The sequence below is a fragment of the Periplaneta americana genome, chromosome 10 (assembly GCF_040183065.1).
Source record: "Periplaneta americana isolate PAMFEO1 chromosome 10, P.americana_PAMFEO1_priV1, whole genome shotgun sequence".
Lineage (NCBI taxonomy): Eukaryota > Metazoa > Arthropoda > Insecta > Blattodea > Blattidae > Periplaneta > Periplaneta americana.
In genome coordinates, this window is record NC_091126.1 from 68,247,471 (window position 1) to 68,263,346 (window position 15,876).

At 40.3% G+C, this 15,876-nt stretch overlaps 1 protein-coding gene and 1 non-coding gene across 3 annotated transcripts in view; one reads left to right on the forward strand and one right to left on the reverse strand.

Moving 5' to 3' along the window:
- cher (filamin protein cher) overlaps nucleotides 1-15,876 on the forward strand; it is a 1,020,924-nt gene that overhangs the window by 656,256 nt on the left and 348,792 nt on the right. The gene's annotated exons all lie outside the window — the stretch shown is intronic.
- Nucleotides 10,984-11,102, reverse strand: LOC138708266 (5S ribosomal RNA). Its single transcript, XR_011334671.1, has one exon. It is a non-coding gene; the product is annotated as a 5S ribosomal RNA (ribosomal RNA).

Sequence of the window (15,876 nt, forward strand, 5' to 3'; positions counted from 1 at the left end):
AAAACCGAGAAGAAGGCTTAAGCCCCTTCTCCGTAAAACGGCCCTTTTAAGGGCCCCACTAACCTCACAAAAGTCAGAAATAGCCAGTATTGTTAATCCTCTCTCACGGCTTCGTAATGTAATTTCATTACGCGTGTCAACTTTCTCTCTCTCTCTATACCGGTGGGCTGATTTAATATCATCATTCTGTAATTTTGTGCTCTGAACGATGTCGTTGTCCCAGGTTCGCACTGAAGTACTTGAAACCGTTGTACATTTACTAGGCTATTGTGTGATAACACATTATACTGATGCATATAGAAAGGTTTCATTATTATTATATAATTTAACACAATACGAGTTAAATTAGATGATGATGCCAAGGTACATAGTTGGCTTCGAAATTTATGTAATATATTTCTATCATATTAGAGTAATGGAGATTATCGTGAAAATAATCACAAGTCCCCTTCTTTGGTGCCCATCGTGGTTTTAGACATATACGTTTGAATATACTAGTTTACTTTACTACATACTACGAATGAAACTAATTTTGAATAAGAAATCGATAACTGGTGAACAACTTACGGCGTTATAATAGAGTTCCTAATGCGTTTGTTTGTTGGTGCACATATTGGCCGCACGCGCAGGAACCCCAATACTGAGATGATGACATGACCTTCTCGTAGGAATCGAAGGCTTTGACAATTTGCGTTCGAATTTCCCCTCTCTCTGTCGTTTCGTTCGAACCGAAATGACGCAAGCTATACGTGGAAGTTGTCTGACAGGACGAAGTCCTGTGTTCTGACATGCGATGTGTACCTCTTCTCCCCAGTGTTTACCACACTGGATTCCTATGACCTAAAAGTTGGCATTGCAAAAACGTGGTGATGTGATGTTCAGTATGTGTCAATCCCCTCGGTTCCTTGTTACGGTCTGGTGAGCATTGCCTACCTGCGTTGTCATATTACCCACCAATTCTTCGGACAGTGATTATTGACTTACAGAAGTTTACAGTAACAGGTAACATAATCCGAGGAGCAAGGCTTCACAGAGGAATCCGGTCTTTCCACTTGATATACCAAGCGTTGGGGTCAGACCCATTTGAAAAACGGAGAGGCATTTCTTACAACGTCTTTTGCTGATACTGAAGTGCCCCTACGAAATAAGTTCTGTTTTCCGCACTGGCCTGTTGAGCTAGTGGTCACACAGTAAAGGTGAATTAAATTAATCTCGACAACTACTGCCCTTTTTAGACGGATTTTATGGCCCTGAAAAGGGCCGTTTTGCCGACGGATTCGGCAGCAGACGTGTGTAGGCAGTCTAACCGCCGAACCCGTAGAGAGTCCTCCCCTGCCTCTTCAAGGCGTATACCACGTCCATGGCCGTGACTGTCTTCCGCTTCGCGTGCTCGGTGTATGTTACAGCGTCACGGATTACGTTCTCCAGAAAGACCTTGAGAACACCTCTCGTCTCCTCGTAGATGAGGCCGGAGATACGCTTTACGCCTCCACGTCGGGCGAGACGACGAATGGCCGGCTTCGTGATGCCCTGAATATTATCTCGGAGAACCTTCCTGTGGCGCTTCGCTCCACCTTTGCCAAGACCCTTGCCTCCCTTGCCGCGTCCAGTCATGTTGCTCGTGTGACGAAGGTTAAAAGTGATCTCGACGGCGGGTCATTTTTTGGTTTATATACTAAAACCCGCGGACCAATCACATTACGGAAGGGGCGTGGCTTCTCAACGGGCGAAGACATAAATACCCCTCTTGGGGGCAGCGGGCGCGACTGTATTGCGTCAACTTGGGTTGCGAGGACGAAGGAGTAAGCGATGGCACGTACGAAGCAAACTGCGCGTAAGTCCACGGGAGGCAAGGCTCCACGAAAGCAGCTGGCAACGAAGGCCGCTAGGAAGAGCGCACCGGCTACTGGAGGCGTGAAGAAACCCCATCGATACCGACCTGGTACAGTTGCTCTTCGCGAGATCCGTCGTTACCAGAAGAGCACCGAGCTCCTCATCCGCAAGCTGCCTTTCCAGCGCTTGGTGCGTGAAATCGCTCAGGATTTCAAAACCGACCTCCGTTTCCAGAGCTCAGCCGTAATGGCCTTGCAGGAGGCAAGCGAGGCATACCTCGTCGGTCTCTTCGAGGATACCAACCTTTGCGCCATCCACGCCAAGCGCGTGACCATTATGCCCAAGGATATTCAGCTGGCTAGGCGCATCCGCGGCGAGAGGGCTTGAATTAACAAAGGTACTCCTGCCCGCAAAAAGGCCCTTTTCAGGGCCACTAGTTATTTCTCGGAAGAGCCGGTTGTACCGTACTCCAGGTCTCGTTCCTACTACCCTCAGTTCAAGGTCACCTCAATAATATAAATGGTTTCTCCCTTTCCATTCCTCACCGTATCAGCATTTTCCCACAGCCTGTTTGACAAATATCGCAATGTATCCTATAGGTTAATAAACAATTTTTTAATAGAACGATGGATAACAAAGTTTCTTAGGAAAATTAAAAAAAAATTTCACAGTTCTATAATATTGCACATTATATATATTTACCAAATTAAGGGTTAACGCCGCCGGGACGAGTGATCCTCCGTCCGACCGATCACAAGCGCCAAGGCTCAAAGTGGTCCAGAAAGCAAATCTAGCTGGACTAAAAATGTGACATATTTCCATGAAACTTCGCACTATAGTCACTACTGTATAAGAGGAGAAACTACCCCTTTATAGACGATGCGTTTTGACAAAAATTAGTGACTTGTCTCATATATAATATATTGTTTTAATGAAACTTTACACAGTACTTACATGTAGCTCGTTTATACTATATTGGATACAAAATGTGATTATGATTGTATAAGAGTAGCTACTTGTCTCCTATCTAACATTTTTTACTTTCACGAAACTATAACTGTGACTCATTATTTTCGATAGTACAGACGTGGTCTGCTTAGGAAAGGACAAGCGGAAGACTGTGACCTTTGTGACCTCGGGTGGGTATTACGATAACATTTATAACCGTCACCCTGATAAGCATCCGAGCAGCTTATTTCACAAAAGGAGTTTGAATACAAACAATTCCTTCAATCTACTACGATTATTACAATAACTGATTTCATTAATCTCCTCTCTTCTTTAGCAAAATATAAATTACCTTCAATTGGTCGATTCAGCAAACTTGTTCATAAAACTTATCGCTATTGCGTCACGTTTCGCAATTTTTCTAAAGTAAAAACAAAAACACGAACAAACGCCTACTCCTTTAACCTCATCGCTCTCTTATCTCTAGAATCCCGGGGGGTAGAGAACCTGAATTCTCTGTGGTGTGAAACAAAGCAACCCGCAGGAGCAATGACACGTTCAATTGTCCTAATAATAGAAAAAAAATTACACGTCATTTAGTGTATTCAGAACATTTTTACAGGACCGTGTAGGATATTCACTCTCCTGTCGAATAGTTTCGGCGGCTGGTAGGCGATACGCATTAATTAAAATAATACTTGCGTACCTTGTTCAGGACAGTGACTGTGCTACTTTCTTTCTTTCTTTCTTTCTTTCTTTCTTTCTTTCTTTCTTTCTTTCTTTCTTTCCTTTATTTGTAGCTTATTGATGACACCAGATGCCATAACGGAAATGCCGTGATGGTATGTTTGTTTAATATTCAAAATCAAGTGACAGACGCTATTTGACTTTGCGGTGGAGGGGATAGGGACCTGATCTCGGATGTTCCGAGAGATGCCGGCGCACAGTTGTCCAGAACGCAAAACTATGTAAGAAAATCAACTTCATCATAACCGAAGTTTAAGTAATATCTAGGCTTAAACAAAAGCTAGGCATTGTGCACAACAACATACAAAACATCAATATCAGTAAGAGGTGGGACAAAACATGAGTTTTTTTTTTTTTTTTTTTTTTTTTTTTTTTTTTTTTTTTTTTTTTTTTTTTTAAGTCACGCTCTTCAGTTGATTTTTGTTCGTGGGGTCAGTGGCTGTTTTATATTGTTAAACCTTCCCTTATGGAGGTCATAGGACAAGATGTGTACTTTCATTTAATACGCGAAAAGCAATCTATAATACGTTAGCATTCATTTAATTGGCACGTTTACTGAGATTTGTGCAACTAGTTTTTTTTTTTTTTTTTTTTTTTACGACATATTTAACAGGCTGTGCATTACAAGTAAACCTGAGTTAACTTTCAATTCTTCTACCCACACATTAATCAAATATTAAACTCTATACGGCTTAAAATTTAGCTGCTACATCCTGCAAACTTAGATGTTATATTCATCTCTTGGTGGCGCTTTACGAATTCGACAGCAGCCACTTTTCAGAGTCTGGATGAAGGAGCTTAATTTCTCCAAGAAAAATTCAACACTTCTTGAACATATAATGAACAACTAAATTATGGAGTATATCCATGAATCTAGCATTTTGTTACCAACTGCGAAAAATATGGCAGGCTAGTCATCTTTTAGGAGCATAATTTCTATTAAAACATTAAAAATTATCAGAAACACTAATTTTTCCCTAATTCCCTAATTACACGAGCATAATTCGTTTTTGCATAGATGCGTATAAAATTTCATGGAAATATGTTACATAGGGGAGAAATTATTAACTCTGTATAAATGTAGCCTCTAAACACAAGAAGTAGATTCCCATATAAAAACCATTATCTGAATTTATGCTACCTGTAACTATACTGTGTGAAATATAATGTAAATATTTCAGTTAAGATAGAAATTATTAATTTAGTCTATAAAGCACTTCCGATACAACTCTTCACACAATAATAATAATAATAATAATAATAATAATAATAATAATAATAATAATTATAGTAATAGTAATAATAATAATAAGAAGAAGAAGAAGAAGAAGAAGAAGAAGAATACACACTCGCCCGAATACAGAAATGTGAAGGGTCAGCAGGACAGAGTATTTGAGAATCATATCATATCATATCATAATATATATTCCTTACATTCATGTTAACAACCCTTAAATGTGCAAAACTTCATATCTCACACTAGTTTATTAAAAAAGGTCGGACTGTAAAGAAAACAACTATCGCAATTTTCATATTTTAAGATTCCCTGCAGTTTATACAATTTCATTTATACCACTTAGGATGTATTCATTAAGGATATGCTAATTTTTAATGAAACACACACACACACACACACACACACACATCTATTATACTAAACATAAACCCACAAGAGAAAACAATACTTGTATTAACTGTAAACATTTTTCTTCCTTTCTTTATTTTTAGCAGAATCCTCCATTTCACCCTTTATCTCACTAGATGCGCTTCCCGCAGACATTCTTCATTATATGTTTCACACACCACTTCGTAACACTTGCAGCGGTTGACTTTTGTTTTCTTGTCTTTTTCTCTAGGGTATATTGTACATAGTGCTCGGTATCGGTGCTCGTTCACGTGATATTTTACCTTTGTTTTTCTTGCTAACTCCTGCCAATTTTTCTGATATTTCCCGTAGTTGATTGGTCAAGTACTGCGGATTGATTCCCGGTTATAACAAACACACCTACACTACATTCCAATGATTTCTGACTCGTTACTGCACATTTTAGAAACACTGTACGGAAGCACACGCAGTCTCTCGTAAATCAACAGGTTACAACAGAGACTTACACTTGCAAACGCGTGGGGATTTCAGAAAATTTCTTACTATTTCAGTACCTTTAACTGTACAACAGATTTTGTTTTCTCGAAAAAGAAAGGTCAACGTTACTATTGACAAAAGACAGAAACGTACGATTACAATACCTTTATTTTAAACAATCTTAGAGGTGGTCTGGGAATTCCTAAACTCACCACGCGACTACTTAACCCTAGACAGGTAATCATCACTGTACTCATGTTAAAGGTAAGCATTCGTAATTTTTACTACTCACATTTTAATTAACTGAAATCAACTCAATATCACACATTTAACAACTTTTACACTTTTCGTAGCCATTAGTGTTCATTTAATTTTAAGTTTGTCATAAAGTCTTTACGTTCATGTTATTGTCCTATTTACAATTAGTGCAAACAACAGCGCGATGTTCTCTGCAGAACCCCTTTTTGCAAAGTCCACAAAATGTTGTCATCATTCTCCTCTTCTTTGCAGGACATTTATAGCAAACAGTACGTTCACCATCTGGCTGCATTACCTGGCATTGTTGTTGCACAGCAATGTTCAGATGTTCTTCAATTGTTGCCCGCAGAGATCGGTGTAAAGTAGGACGTGCAAAGCGGTGCTGCATCCACGGTTTTGTCAGCTCTTCACACAATTGGAAAATGAATTGTTTTCTTGATATTGTTTTCTGAGTTCTTCTAACTATAAATTATCCATGAATTTATACTTGCAATATTTAGCATGTTGTAAAATATTGCTAGTGGCCAGCGCCTCGTCTTTCTATTGCAGGAAAGATTGTGGCACATTTGACATAGTGTATCTACACCACCTTTAGTCCCATTGTAAATAATAATAATAATAATAATAATAATAATAATAAAGGCTTTACATATAACGTGTTGCTTACTGTTGTCATTGCAGTCCACGTCGGTGGGGGTGGGGGGGTTTCTTTCTCCTCCTCCTTCCTCTAAAAAGAGCAGTTACCAGGGTCTAAGGAAGTGAATGCCCTTTTCTTTCTGGGCTCATCCCTACATTTGTCTTAGCTCCTTAGGGAAAACCACGGAAAACCCTCAGGCTTGCGAATAGACTGAATGAATGAGAGGAGAAACTTTAAAGGTACGTGAAAACACGTCCATGCAAGGGAGTTGGGACTGTGAAAAATTGAATATGTGAAATCCAAGACTGTATTTGCCAGGCGAGCAAAGATGAAGAAGAAGAAAGGCTTACGTATGACGTGTGGCTTACTGTTGTCATTGCAGTCCGCGTCGGCCAGCGGTGGGAGGGGGGGGGGGTCAATATACCTGCACATATCAGTTCAAATTATAAAAACCTCTTAATGCTACTGCGGTACTATTCCATTGCCGAACACAATATGAAGAAATTAGCAGATCCCTGAACTGAACTCTTATTACTCTGAAATTACCGCGCAGTACAATTATAGCTATGACGCATTGCAAGCGTTAGTCACCATATCGATTTGCTAAGCAAATTTAATCCCTTTAGAGCATGTCCCCCCCCCCTCCTCCTCCATATCAGCCAACAACATACTGGATGAAGAAGACTCCTGCAAAAGGGACGAATTAAGATTTAATTTTATTTTAATGATAGACTAACATTGCAAAGTTCCAAAATAATTTTTTGCATTCCTTCATTACACTAGTCGTACAAAATTGCGGTCGTATCTCGTACTATCTATACTAATAATAAATCTGTAGCCGAAATTTTTCTGGTAAGTTTCGATTTTCCAAAAGTAATTGGTCCTAACATATATAATTAACCACCCTGAAACCGAAAATCGCATTTTTGAAATTTTTGTTTGTATGTCTGTCTGTATGTTTGTTACCTTTTCACGCGATAATGGCTGAACCGATTTATATGAAAACTGGAATATAAATTAAGTTTGTTGTAACTTAGATTTTAGGCTATATGGCATTCGAAATACATTATTTAAAAGGGGAGTTATAAGGGGGCCTGAATTAAATAAATCGAAATATCTCGCTTATTATTGATATTTGAGAAAAAATGTTACATAACAGATGTTCCTTTAAAAATGATTTCCGTTAAGTTTTATTTTTTTACAACATTTTGATAGGACTGATATTTAATGAGATAAATGAGTTTTAAAATTAAAATAACGCTATCTAAGACGGTGCAATGAATTAAGAACAAATGACTTCGTCTATAAGGGGCCTTGGACAACAACAATCGAAACAGGGGCCTTGGACATCAACAAACAATCGAAAGCTATTAAACATAGCCTACAGGGAATGTTTCTGTGTTTGTATGAAGTAATATCACAAGCTCGTAAATTAACTGATTTGTATAATTAGTTATTATTTCACCATTGGAAACTGTAGTTTCTCTAGATGGACATAATGCTATAATGTTATTACAGTAACGTCTGAGTAAATCGAGGACAGGTAAGATTAAAATAGCTTCTTATGCACAGAAAATTTGATAGGCTATTTTGTACATTCGTTTTCTGTATTTCTTAAAATAATATTTATGTACACGCATTTTAATCTCAGAGAATTAACGAACAACGAGAGTGTATTGATTTAGTATGCAGTAATAGTACTTTAGCTTGGCAATCCATTATTTTAATAATTCATATTTTAACTATGCTCAATTGAATCGTGTTAAAATACATAAAATATATATGCAATAAATGCAGTGCTAAAAAAAAATTGGGTAATATGCGAAGCAGATTATCTTGCGCTGTTGTAAAAGTTGTTCCCTGGATCAGACGTCCTATTTTAATTATGTAATTACTTTATATTTATTTCTAACAGGTGGAGCGGAGCGAACGGGTACGGCTAGCTAACAATAAGTGAGAACTTACAATACAACAACAACAACAACAACAGCTGATAATCTGAAAGGGAACATAGTAATTTGGGGTGAATTAAAATGCAGCTTCCATTCGTTTAAAATTTCTTTAAATTTTAACTAAATATTAATGTAGATATTACCTCTAAAGGTAAATGGGGGCATGTTTCACAACGCTAACAAATTACAAATTAACAATATACAATTAACAACGGAAATATTACATATGCTTGTTAACTGTGTTTCACAATGCAATCTTATTCACTTGTATGTTTTAACGAACTTTACAAAATCGGCGAAACAAACTTACAAATACGCATAATTGGTTGAACAAAATCGCCAACGACAGTTTACAAAAATCACTAAGGATCAGAGGTAAAGTAGCTGTAATTTTAGAACTATCGATGGACATGTTTATATTTTTTTATATATATTTTATTTAGATTTTGCTACATCGGCGACAACGGAGTTTCGCGGCATGCAATTGGTCGAGCATACCAATGCATTAATTAGCCTACGACTTAACTGACGAAAGTTAGCGCGAAATTCATTCAAATAATTGATAAATAATGGATTTGACCCACGTAGTTATATGCAGTTGATAGAGCAGCTAACATGTCCATCCATTAAAATCAACTTCGCTCTCTGCTGGTCCATCAGTATATTTTATTGTTTCATCCATAACCTCGCCAACATTAGGGAACCCAGCAGGAGGAGCATAAAAATCCTTTGCCCGAGTAAGCACATTCGGTGATCAATAACCCGCCTCGAGTTTTTTCAATCTTGTAACAACATCAACTACCATGTGTGAACTTTTGCACACTGTAATCTTATAAATTCCGTTCTTATCTGCTAACGCAGGGAACTGAGAGCTACTATGCAACCAATGCAGTTCTCGCTTTGAGGTTAGGGCACCACTTTTCCCTTTCAGATGTTGCATGTGATGTCCCATATCTTGTAGGAGAGATTACAGCGAAATGGGATTCGGAACGACTTCAGAATACTGCGTAAGTAATGCCGACATTGCATTATTAAGTGATTGGTTTTCGGTGCAAAGTTTTTCTTCTTTAAGTGCGAGTATTTATTAAATACGTTCCTCGTATATAAGAACTAACGCGGTATTCTGAAGTATAGCGCGGGATTCATTCGAAACCTTTCATTAATATTCGTACAATGATACGAACGTGGCCGGAAAATTCTACGTTAGGCCTAAATGCAAAATCTTCGTCTGAGTCGCTAGAACTACTCAATAACATCACAACTGCTTCAGTGTAATTCTTAATGGTACCCTGTTACTATAAAATTGATTTTATACATATGTGTTTATTTTTTTCATTCACAATTAGAAGCTATTTCAACAGGGCTACTGTAGAAAATGTGCTAACTTCACTAGTAAAGTTTAGTTTACACGTTTGTAAAATTACTCCTTCGTTGTGAAACAAACATATCACTTGTAAAGAGCGCAAAATTTCATTCGTAAAGATTTGATTTCCTTTGTACAGTCCACCTTTACAAACAAAGATTGTGAAACAGAAGTTTACAAACAGAGTTCACAATTTCCAAAGATTGTAAACTTTGTGAAACACCCCACTGGTGAATCAGCACGCCGAGCTCGATCGAAATACAACCAGTTACTATTATTTCCCTATCGTTTTTTGACATTTGATTCCGCGTCCTACCCCTTTCATTCGTTACTAACCAACAACGCCAATAGCAGAAGGTAACGCAAAAACAGTCACCGGTTCCCCGATGCATGGCTTTCTCTCTCAATGTCAACTGAGAGTTAAAAATATTCATTATAATATGCACTTTCCACTCACTCCTCAGAATGTCTTCTTTATTTTTATTTATTTATTTATTTATTTATTTTTAAAGATATGTGAGCTACGTACTGTATGTCTGATGTTTTGCCATCGTACATTCAAATATTTATATTCACTGTACAGTACAGCGAACTGTTTATACTTACTGTACATGCTATAACTACTTCTCCCAACTCCGCTATTGCTATATTTCCTAAACTAAACGCTGATATTGAAATAACGCCTGGTCTGATAATGCAGTCTGTTTAAATTTCTACCGACCAAGTTCTGCCCTTCATCATGGGAAAACAACGAGCTTCTTTAAAGGATACAACTACTAGGACAGAGATATTTTCATTATGGAATTTGTACTACCCACTGAAATGTAGTAACTAATGGGATTTTAATTAGCCATATATGTACAGTATATTACATTCTTTACCTAAAATGTCTCTAACTTCTAGGGAGAGCGCGAGGTACGTTCACAATCCCCTGAATACATATTCCCTTCTTCGAGAAAACGCAGAGAAGTGAACCGTCTCATATGAATATGCTACCAGTCATAAGTTTCAATACGGAGCTGCAAGTACTTAAGAATTATCAATTACTCTACAATTATGCAGCGGCGTCATCATCCAAGCTATAGCTGGAATAGGGAAGGGAACATAATATCCCATAAGTCTTATTAGAACACGCTGGAAATAGTGACGTAAAAAAAAAAATCGCCAACGGCACGTGGTGTTCCCAAGCGGTCACCCATCCAAGTACTGACCACGCCCAATGTTGCTTGACTTCGGTGATCGGACGAGAACCGGTATTTTCAACATGGTATGGCCGTTGCCGATGAAACTGCGTAATCTGTAGGCACTTGAGGACGATGGGATTGGGGTGCACTCGATAAAACCTGCACTCGCTCACACACACACGTAAACTGCCTGCTTAGACTCTGTACCTAAATTACCAAGCTCGTTGGATGTCATTGGGATAGATGATAAATCTATCTATCAACGGCAGTTTGGTTACGTTTCAACGTCACACACTGCTGGATTGACACGGGATTAATAAAACAGCTAGTCGGCATTCTAAGTTAAGCCACAGGTGGATTGTTGTTCAACAGCGGAGCCTCCTTTCAACCACATGGTTGTGGAACTGTAGTCGGATTTTCGACATCATTTTCATGCCATACTACGGAACTTCACACAAACTTCAATTCACTTCTTGCACCGGCGGCTACTACGAATGGACTGAAGCTCGCTACTGACTAGGGGGGGGGGGACATTTGTCTCTTGATGGATTACGTGACAGATATATAAAGTATCAGTCGTATGTTATGAACCCGAGTTTCAATAAAGATAGATTACCCGTATGTCCACAGATTCTCAGTAGTGGCCTGCGGAAGGATTATGACCGCGGTCGACAAGTTACCTTCTAAGTTGTTTTCCCTCAACAATTAATGCTGCCAAGTGAGTAGGAATGACACCGCGCTCTCATATAAGTCGTACGAAACTATTAAGGAAACGAATTTGCCTCGTGGATCCAAGTCTCCCATGGACTGCCTATAATGTATTATCTATCCTAGAAGTGTTATCGGGGTGATTATTTAAATTTTCACTCGGTGGGAAACGCTGTTGTTCTTCATTCATCTACTCTGTTATGAATAACTTGTGGCCCTTAAAAGGGCCGGTTGCTGATTCCCTAGCAAGCACTCCCGCTTACTTGGAACTAGTGTATTTTGTGACGGCCTTGGTCCCTTCACTGACGGCGTGCTTGGCCAGCTCACCGGGTAGCAGGAGACGGACGGCTGTCTGGATCTCCCGACTGGTGATGGTCGACCGCTTGTTGTAATGCGCGAGCCGCGAAGCTTCCGCGGCGATGCGCTCGAAGATGTCGTTAACGAAGCTGTTCATGATGCTCATAGCCTTTGAACTGATTCCCGTGTCTGGGTGAACTTGTTTCAGAACCTTGTAGATGTAAATGGCGTAGCTCTCCTTCCTCTTGCGCTTCTTCTTCTTATCGCCCTTCGAAATATTCTTCTGGGCCTTGCCGGCCTTCTTGGCAGCCTTTCCGGAAGCTTTGGGGGGCATGGTGCTCGTCTGATGATGAGCCCGACGACGACGACATTTGGACACAGAACATCTGTGCCGTGGACCTGCTTTAGGGATTTTGTATAACCCTTTTCAGGTCTTAGATTTTGTTGTGTTATAGATAGTTTTGCTTGAAGAAGAAAGCACGGGGGAGAGGTTGTTTGGTGTGTGGTTGTCTAGTGCTGCCTTGCTAAGTATTCTTGGTGGTCATTCATCAGACGGGAGACTGTGAGGTGGGGCTGACCGGGTGGTATTGTTTGGAAGAGTACAGAGGTGAAATTTTTATTAATAGCTTTATGTGTGTATTTTATGTTTTTGTGTTGTATATATAGGGTGATGGGTTTGATGTTAGAGATGGTGTATACTGTTCTATTTTGTGTGTTTCGTGGCAGTTGAAATGTTTTGCGTAGAAGTCTACGTTCCAGTGATTCTAATTGAGAAAGTTGAGAGTTAGATACTCTGGAGAACAGCTGGGACGCGTGTAAAAGTGACGGTCGGATAATTGATTTGTAAATTAGAGCTGTTGTATGTGGCCGGCACCCTGGCTTTGCTTGGTTGCCTGCGACGTTGTAGAGGAGTTTGATGGCGTTTGTGATGCGTGATTTGATGTTGATGACGTGACGGTGTAGTTTCAGTTTGTTTGATATGGTGATGCCGAGGTATGTGATGTGGTTGGTGTATGGGATTATGGAGTTTTTGCAGCGGATGGCATAACGATCTCTCATGAGTTTTTTGGGGTAGCGTCTCTTTTTTAGAATCATTGTTTGTGACTTTGCAGGATTGATTCTCATGCGCCACATGTCTAGCCAGACGTTTAGGTTCCGTAGTGTTTCGTTGACATGGCTGTTTGTGTATCTGATGTCGTGGGCTGTGGCTGTGATAATAATGTCGTCAGCAAATTGTCCGATATGTACGCCTTCGCGGGGTGGGATGGGGATGTCAGAAACATATATATTGAAAAGGATTGGGGAGAGTACTGTGCCCTGTGGGACTCCGCCTTCAATTTGGAATGGTTGGGATAGGGAGCTGTTAATTTTTATGTGGGCGGTTCTGTTACGAATAAAATCTGATAGCCAGCGGGTTAGGGGTGGGGGAAGGCCGATGTTGTGTAGCTTATATCGTAGTCCGTCATGCCAAATGGAGTCAAATGCTCTGGTTGTGTCGATTGTCACCACTGTTGATGTCATGTGTCTCTCAAAGCCGGATTCAATTGGTGTCAAGATTTTGAGGATTTGGTCTGGGATTTCTATGCCTTTTCTGAATCCGGCTTGTGTGTCTGGGATGATGTCATTGTCCTCAATGAAATGGTGTAGTCTATTGTTTATGATTCTTTCCATTAGTTTGCAGATGGTCTGGGTCAGGCTGATTGGTCGATAGTTGTTTGCGTCAGTGGCGTCTTTGTTAGGTTTTGGAAACATAAGTATATGTGCGAGCTTCCATCGGGCTGGTAGTGCGCCAATATACAGACTTGCTGTAAACAAGTTAGCGAGGTAGTTTAAGGCTGTGGGAGGATAATTTTTGAAGAGTATATTGTGAATGCTGTCGGGGCCGGCTGCGGTGTTTCGTGTTTTGTGAATGGCATGTTCTATTTCTTGTGTCGTTATGGGCGCTATGATGGGGTGATCCAATGGTTGTGGTTCGTAAGGTATGCGCAAGGGATTAAATATGTCTGGGTTGTTCTCGATTTGTGCGGTGATTGCATTGTAGTGTGGTTCATTGTAATCTGGATGGTGTGGGACGGTGTGTATTCGGGATAGGATGCGGTGGAAGTGTTCCAGTTTGTCTTCTGTGTTGAATATGACTTCATGTTGGTTTATGAGAGGATATTGTGGGAAGGTGTTGCCCTTTAACTTGTTTATCAGTTTCCAAAACCTACCAGGGTTGTCTTTGTGATTAGAGTTTAGCTGGTTGATAATGTTTCTCCATTTTGTCTGTTCGTAGTGTTGTATTGCATTCCGAACGTCCTGTTGGAGTTTTCGGTAGAGTCTTCTGTTATCATCACTGTGGTCTCTCATATACAGTCTGTGTGCTCGCCGCTTGGTCTTGATAATGTCGATGATATACGGGGGTAATCGTCTTCTTATTGTTCCGTCATTTCTCGTGCGCGGCACCGCTTTGTCTCTAGCGTCACACGTAACTTTTAGCAGTATTTCGTCCGCATTTTCAAGGTCTTCTAACGATTTGATTTCTGAGGGAGGGGGGAGGTTCAAGTCAAAGTATTCTGTAAATGTATCCCAATCCGATTGATGATATTTATAACTTTTTCTAGGGGTAATTGGGGCTGTTGGGCTCCAAATGGGGGTGGTGATTTTTAGTTCGATTGGGCAATGGTCGCTGTTCAGTGGGGGAAGAATTTCGGCCTGGAGCACTCTATTAAATATTGGTGGTGTTGTCAGTATTCTGTCTGGGGTTGTGGCGTGGATATCGTTGACTGTTTGTGGATATCTAGTTGGGGCTGTAGGTATTAGTTTGAAGTCGGTGCGGTGAAGAATAAGTTCTAGTTGTCGCCCTGCTGCGTTTGTCCTTCTGTCTCCAAGTGCAATGTTGGATGCATTCAGGTCGCTGAGTATTATGGATTTATGATTTGTGTTGAGATGGTTGATGAGTGGCGTGGGGAATGGCGCGTTTGGTGGGACGTAGAGTGTGGTGATGAATATGGGGTAATTGTGTATGGCGAGTTTGATAGTGACATGTTCAAAGTTGTTGAATTGTGGAGGGTTCGTGACGTCAGTTATAGGAAGTGTGTCGCGACAGAGTAAAGCAACTCCCCCTCCTCGGCGATTTCTGTCTTTACGGATAAAACGATATCCACGCATTGTAAATTTATCATTCACACCTAGATGGGTTTCATTTAGGCTAACTATGTCCGGGTCGCGTTCCAAAATTAAGTGCTCCAGTTCGGTGCGATTACCGTAAAGGTTACGTATGTTGCTGTGTATAATAGTCAGGTCATGTCTCTGTCGTGCGTGGTGGCCCATTACGTGGTGGTGGAGGAGCTCGGGCGTACATCGGTGTTGCTTCGGTCATTAGCTCGACAAGCGTTATCATTCGTGCGGGTCTTATGTTGGGGAGGGAAGTTCATGGGTTCTATGGTCACTCTCAGTTTTTTATCGATGAAGTTGTGCAGTACACGTTTTTTGAGGATCTTTTTGGCTGTAGTATTAGCCGTTTTGAGTGTAGCCTTCCTCTTGACAGGAGTTTCATCAGACGCCAGGAGTGCTACTATGAAAGTCATGAGTTTGTCTTCTAGGGCTGAGATCTTGTCGTCTATGTATTTTTCTAGGTTTTTGGTTATTGTCTTGACTGTCTCTAGGTCGACCGGTATACTGTCGTCTGTTTTCTTGGATGTCGTGGCTTTGCGTGCTTCTGGGGTGGGAGTGGGATGAGGTTCTGGGATGGCTAAGGTTTTCACTGGTGAGCTGGTAGTGATGTTTGGTGTACCCTCTCTTGTGATTGAGGCGAATGTTGTGTTGTTGGGGCTTTGTGAAGGTGTTGGTATAAGAGCGGGGAAGGCTTGTGAGGGTTTGATGGG